The sequence below is a fragment of the Lactuca saligna genome, chromosome 7 (genome assembly GCF_052625555.1).
Source record: "Lactuca saligna cultivar CGN05327 chromosome 7, ASM5262555v1, whole genome shotgun sequence".
Taxonomy (NCBI): domain Eukaryota; kingdom Viridiplantae; phylum Streptophyta; class Magnoliopsida; order Asterales; family Asteraceae; genus Lactuca; species Lactuca saligna.
Window position 1 is genome coordinate 93341308 of NC_136423.1, and position 7268 is coordinate 93348575.

At 36.9% G+C, this 7268-nt stretch overlaps 1 long non-coding RNA gene across 4 annotated transcripts; it reads left to right on the forward strand.

Moving 5' to 3' along the window:
* Nucleotides 1-2228: 2228 nt before the first annotated feature.
* LOC145004181 (uncharacterized) lies at nucleotides 2229-4691 on the forward strand. 4 transcript variants are annotated; one of them, XR_013662308.1, is made up of 5 exons: nucleotides 2231-3013; nucleotides 3124-3225; nucleotides 3318-3490; nucleotides 4369-4416; nucleotides 4537-4691. It is a non-coding gene; the product is annotated as an uncharacterized LOC145004181 (long non-coding RNA). The 4 variants fall into 4 exon arrangements; XR_013662307.1 differs by having other exon boundaries at nucleotides 2232-3006; XR_013662309.1 differs by having other exon boundaries at nucleotides 2229-3225; nucleotides 3318-3494.
* The last annotated feature ends 2577 nt before the right edge of the window (nucleotides 4692-7268 follow it).

Sequence of the window (7268 nt, forward strand, 5' to 3'; positions counted from 1 at the left end):
TCACATTTAGTCACTAAACTTTTTTTCGTTATCTATTTGCCATTGAACTATTGAAACTGTTCACATTTTACCCTTATGACCGGCTGTTACCGGTCATAAGGGTAAAATGTGAACAGTTTCAATAGTTTAGTGGCAAATAGATAACGGAAAAAAGTTTAGTGAGTAAATATGAACAAAATCGAAAGTTCGTTTCCCTCTAAAAATTTCAATTACTAAATGTGAACTAACTTCCTCTTGTATTATGTTTTAGCAAATTATTTATTTTTGTTAAATTGTAGCAATATTTGTTAATGAAAAAATCTATGGAAAAAAAAAAACCTGAAAATATATTTAAAAAAAAAAACAAAAAACGGAAACCGAAATAAAATAACCAATGGTTTGACATTTTCCAAAATAAAAAATCAAAATTTCCAATCTGATTTTGGTTTTACAAAAAAATGAACCATTCTCACTGATGTGAATTATGACAATTGGTTTGACATGCGGAATTTGTGACATCCCATGACTACGTAGTTACAACATCGTCTGAACTCGTAATTCATAGTAAGGGATTAGAGTATCATCGCATGAATACGTAGTTACAACATCGCCTGAACTCGTAATTCATCACCTACAGGTTATGGGCCTGCTGGTGTTTCCACTGGGTTGTCTAGAATAGTCCTTGGTCGCCATCTATACTCTGGTAGATTACTACATCGCCACATTGCCGGTTAAGGTTATGGTATTTCCTTTCATCCAACATCACCTATTCATCATCATCTATTTACCTAATTATCATCACATTTCTATCATCACCTATCTCCCATCATTTTATTTCATCACACACCAACTATTTCATCTACCCATGTTTCATCCGCAACAGATTTGTAGATTTAAAATAAATATACCATTTAAATCTTTTAAAACATGTATAAAATCGTTCATCCAGCATAGACAACAAGTATTCAAATAATATGCACACATAACACGTAATTTATATAAAATACTTCATATCTATGTGTAAGATGAAAGTAACTATATATACCATAAAAATCCCATAAATGCTTCCTAACTTCAAACCCCAAGGTTTACTCTACTAAAGCTTCATATTCTCGGCTCTCTGGACCTAGAAGGGTCTAGATTCCTAACTTCAAACCCCAAGGTTTACTCTACTAAAGCTTCATATTCTCGGCTCTCTAGACCTAGAAGGGTCCAGATCTATAACACAAACTTGCAAGAGGGGTTTGAGGCATTCAAAACCCCAAAGATGAAGTGATTCAAGCCCTAACCCCAAAATGGAATCTACACAATAGGGAAGGAAAAGGGTTCATTTTTGTACCTCAGAATAAAGATCCTTGCTTGAATAACTTAGAACAATAACCTTCCTTGGTCCCTCTTGCTGGAACTCTTCTCCTTTCTTGCCAAAATCACACCAAAAAGCTCAAAATAGCTCTTCCTCTCACTTTACACACTCAAGCTCGCTAGGGTTCTCACTTATGGGAAAGGTAGTCGCAATTGAAGGCCATAAGTGCCTTTAAATATGTTTTGGGCCCAAAGATTTAGGGTTTCTGCCAACAGCGCGGACTCGTCGAGTCGCCTAATCGACTCGTCAAGTCCATTCATTAATCTGAGTCATCAATCGCGACCTTACTCGACGAGTTGAGGCGTCAACTCATCGAGTCTCTCTTCTTAACTCAAAAGAAAAATACTTAAATTATGATACCTGGAAATCCGGATGTTACATTTTGTTTTTTTTATTTCATATGTTTCTTCATCAACAAATGTTGCTACAATTATAAAAAAAAAATTGCTAAAACATAATACAATAAGAAGTTTGTTCACATTTAGCGATTAAACTTTTTAGAGGGAAACGAATTTTCGATTTTGTTCATATTTAGTCACTAAACTTTTTTTCGTTATCTATTTGCCACTAAACTATTGAAACTGTTCACATTTTACCCTTATAACCGGTAACAGCCGGTCATAAGGGTAAAATGTGAACAATTTCAATAATTCGATGACAAATAGATAACGAAAAAAAGTTTAGTAACTAAATATGAAAAAAATCGAAAGTTCGTTACCCTTTCAAGTCATTATCCCTTATTTGAGATAGTTAGTTGCATCAGAAATTAAGCTGGTACATCATGTTCTGGTACATCATGTTCTGCTTATAAATTTCATTAAACTAATGTATTCTTTTTTGTTGCAAAATAGGCATGTATTGGATTTTTGTGCCATCCTTGCAAAATTTCTGATTCCGCTACTGGTCTGCCTCCACCTCCATCTTTCTTTGAATTTTGTAAATATCTTTGGATAATTAACCAATACACCATGAATGGGACTCCTCAATAAAACAATGTATCTCGATGAGGAATAAAACCCGAAACCCGAATGTACATAGTGTAAATTATATTGGTAAACACTAACTTTGGCAACTCTCCTTCATTGCGGCTGACTCACCCAAATTCAGGTAATACCAAACTAAAGTCAAATTCCTCACGCATCGGTCATTGTGGTAAGTTGGTTGCTTGCCTCCTTAATCCCGCCTTCGTCTTCTGAAGATAATCTACATGCTTGCATGCTTAAACTCCCCTCAGCCCTACCTAAGACTAGCGTCACACTTGGTTTCAAAAACTTTGTCGTTCGGCTGCTGATGGATGTTGTCTGCTTGCTTCCGATCAGCCTGACCTCACGATGAGGCAGAAGACTTGGCCATGGGTTTTCCTTCTTGATGGTGGCGTTTCCCCAAATCTTCATGCCAGTCTTGGATCCTCTTTTACCGCCACCTCTTCTTAATTGCGTTTGAGTCACCCTCTTGAGTCTTGACTTCCCATTCACGCAGACTCCATCTTTGTTTTGTATTTAAGCTACGGATATAATCGCGGTAAGGTTTATACGACTTTTTCTTTGTTCTTACATGCTTGTTCCCTTTGCCACCACCATGTGCTTCGTTGTTCTGCACAGATTGGTGCCTCACTCATAGGCTGCTCAACTTGTTGCTTGCCTGCTCTCTCCCTTTCTTACTCAGTAAGCTGTAAATGCCCTTTTTTTGTTCGATTCCTTGTTTGCATCTACAGTTTGGTGGTTTATTGATTGTTTTTATACCTAGTACAATGTTTCTGTTAAAATGCTCTTTTTTTTTAGATTATGTGTTCTTTCGGTGTGGGTTGGGTTGACATTTGAAAGAAAGTTTTATGAAGCACTCCAACTGTTCGATGAAATGCTTGAACCAGCTTCTAAAATTTGGTATTTTTAATTTTGTTATTGGTGTGATTTATTTTTATATTGTTTTAAGTAGAACTATGTTTTTAAACACTACTTCCAATGGGTTATTGCAGGTTGTTGTTCAGTGGATGAAAAAAGACTTGCTGCAAGACCTTGTGCTACATAAAAAATCACATGATGAAACTTCAAAATTTAAGTATGCAGAAGGTGAAGATGATTATGATGATATGGGAAGTGAAGGGGATGAAATATCGGAAGATGAAGGTGATGACATGATGATAATGAGGTAGGTAAATTTATTCTTTTTCCCTTAAAAACTCAGAATTTTTCATACTTTATGGTGATGATTTCAGTTGTTTTGTTTTAAGGTGTTTCTTGAAATGCCTGGGTTGAACTGATTTTTTTTTATTGTTCGTGTATTATTTTTCTGCCATTTAATCATGAATCCTCTATGAAGGTGATTGGAATTTTGGTTCTTTTTAGGTTTATAATTATTCATAATCAAATGATTTTTTTTTTTTAAAAATTAACTGGTTATTCTTTAACCATGTTTATTGATCATATAGAAATTCTCTCTATATTGTAATATTTTACTAAATTCGAAATTATAATTAACAGATACAAATTTTAGAGCGAAATAAAAAGATAAACATATATATATCTATATATATATATATATATATATATATATATATATATATATATATATATATATATATATATATCCATTATTTTTATTGATTGCTCTCTTGAACATTCAAGTATTTAGATTCACATATGATGTTTAACAAGTTGTATAAGCTAAATGTCCAAATGTCACAAAAATGATGAAAATGAAGTGTTCTCGTTTAACAATTTGGTATTTTTCTTACATTTTAATAAAAAAAATCCAACTATTTTGCCATTGTTCTTGATGAGTTGCTATTTTAAATCGCATGCATACACGAGAACTATCAAGCTCCTGCTGTTGGTTTTGATGCTTTTCCTTTGACTTTGACCAAATATCTATTCCTTGTGGTTGTTCATTTAGAGTTTCTGAATGGTATCAAAGATTACTCATCGGGAGATGAATCTTTTTACTTCTAATTTTCACTTATTAACTATTCTATAGAATCATTTTAATAGATTATGCATCTAGATTTTATGGTCTTTTTCCACATGTAGAATCTCCTAGATACAGTGTTTGAAGTGCCAGATTTGTCACCTATAATGGTAAGGTTTGGCAAGAAACCGATTTAATTTTTTTTTTTTTTTTTTTTTTTTTTTTTTTTTAATAAAGGTTTGATTTACTTCCTGTGTTCATAATTTTATATTCTTTTTCCTTCAACATAGACTCAAGGTGACATTGCTGAGTGGAGGAAAAAAGGAGCATAGCAAATACCAAGTTGGCATATAGAAATTTAGATATTTATTATTTGTAATTACACCTTATTTTATGTATTTTATCATTTGTTTGATCAAATAAATGGATCGTAACTGAAAGCAAATTCGAGTTTCATCTTATATGTCCCTATCAAACAATGCACACCAATATTGGAGTGATAGTTGTACGAAAACTCAGAAACTCCGACCAAAGTCTATGATACATGCTCTCAATATGTCCACAAGTTTCTGAATGGTTCGTTCCCTCTGATCGTTGGTCTGCGGATGATAAGCAGTGCTAAGATGCAACCTTGTACTCAGTCCCTCATGAAACTTCTACCAAAAACGAGATGTGAACCGGACATCTCGATCAGATACGATAGAGACTGGAATACCATGCCGAGCGGCAATCATGTGCAATTACAAGTCGGCTAATTTCTTGGCCGAAGAACTCTCTTAAATGGCTAGAAAGTGAGTGCTCTTGGTCAGACTTGGTGATGAAATAATATGTTCCTATTTCCACATGGGAACCTCCAATGGTTGCAACTTGCCAAGCGGCCTCTGGTGCTCGGCCTTGACCATTCGACAGGTCAAGCAACTCTCAACATACAATGATATCTCTTTTTTCATGCACGACCACCAGTAACTAAGTCCCAAATCCCAGTACATCTAGGTAGCTCCAGGGTGTATCAAGAACCTGGACTTGTGTGCCTCCTCCAACACTATCTATTTGATCCTACCAAAGTTAGACACCCAAACCCGTCCATATCGGGTCAATAACCCACGGCTTTCAGTAGCGAACCTGTTAACCTCATCCTTGATTCTCTCATATTTTCAATTCTCTTTCTTTACTCCCTTGGCCTGAGCCTCCCTAATCAGATCAAGAAGTAGAGAATCAATTGATATTCTCATACATTGACTCCCATCAGCAGAATTAGTTGTCTTGCGACACAAAGCAGCAACGACTACATTCACTTTCCCTGGGTGATATACGATCTTACAGTCATAATCCTTGACCACGTCAAGTCACCTACATTGTCTCATATTCCGATTCGGTTGATCCATGGGATATCTCAAGTAAAGCCGACAAATCTTGATTGCAAACACTACTACTCCCAACTCCAAATCATGTGCCAGATATCGAACTTCATGTGGCTTTAGTTATCAAGAAGGATAGGTAATGACTCTCCCATGTTGTATAAGCATTGATCCCAACCCAATGATGGATGCACCACTAAATACCATAATATCCTCAACACCCTCAGGGAGGTTCAACACCTGTCACCGAAACCCATACAAGTAAAGCCGACAAATCTTGATTGCAAACACTACTACTCCCAACTCCAAATCATGTGCCAGATATCGAACCTCATGTGGCTTCAGTTATCAAGAAGGATAGGTAATGACTCTCCCATGTTGTATCAGCATTGATCCCAACCCAATGATGGTTGCACCACTAAATACCATAATATCCTCAACACCCTCAGGGAGGTTCAACACCTGTGCCTCACACAACTTCTGTCTCGGTGTCTCAAATGCAGCCTGTTACTCAGGCCCCCAACGGTATTCTACGCCCTTCCTCGTTAAACGAGTGAAGAGTACCGCAATCTTGGAGTTGTCCTGAATAAATTTATGATAGTACCCTGCCAAGCCCAAGAAACTCCTAATTTCCGAATGAGACTTCAGAATCTCGCACTACATCACGGCCTCGATCTTGGCCAGATTGATCAAAATCCCATGATGGTTAACAAGATGCCCCAAGAACTGGACCTTTAGTAACCAAAACTCACACTTTAAGAACTTGGCATACAACTGTTCTCACCTCAAAACCCCTACAAGATCTCAAAGGTGCTCCTCATGTTGCTCCTTGGTCTTGGAATATACCAAGATATCATCAATTAAAACAATAACTGATCGATTAAGCATCAACATATACTCGATTCATCAAATCCATAAATGTCGCAGGTGTATTAGTTAGCCCAACCGACATCACCATGAACTCATAATGACAATAAAGAGTCTGAAACAGAGTCTAATCCTCACCTGATGATACCCTGACCTCGAATCAATCTTCGAGAACCAAGATGCACCAAGCAACTGATCAAAGAGGCCATTAACCCAAGGAAGGGAATAACGGTTCTTCACTGTCAACTTGTTCAAATCCCGATAATCAATGCACATCTAGTGCGAACCATCTTTCTTCCTGATGAACAATATCGATGCTCCCTACGACGAACTACTCGATCTGATGAACTGCTTGCCCAACAGCTCCTAAAGATGAGAGGACAACTCCTACATCTCAAGCGGTTCCAATCAGTACGACGCTTTGGAAATTAGAGTTGCACCTGAAACTAAATCAATCAAAAACTTAACCTGCCTCTTAGGAGGCACACCGAGTAACTCGTCCAGAAACACATCAGCAAACTCTCTAACAACCGACACATCGAAAACCGAATCCTGCTTCCCAACCAGAGTATCAACCACATAGACGAGATAACCCATATAACCATGCTGAATAGAAATCTGAGCCCTGGAATCAGAACAAAAAGTTGGCCCAATCCTAGTACCCTCTTCATAGATAACCAGTTCTCGCCCACTAGGGGTTCACCTGTTGACCCTCACAATCTATCAAAGCACCCAACCTGCTGAATTAATCCATCCCAACACACACACACATCCCTTATGGGGATAGGAATCAAATC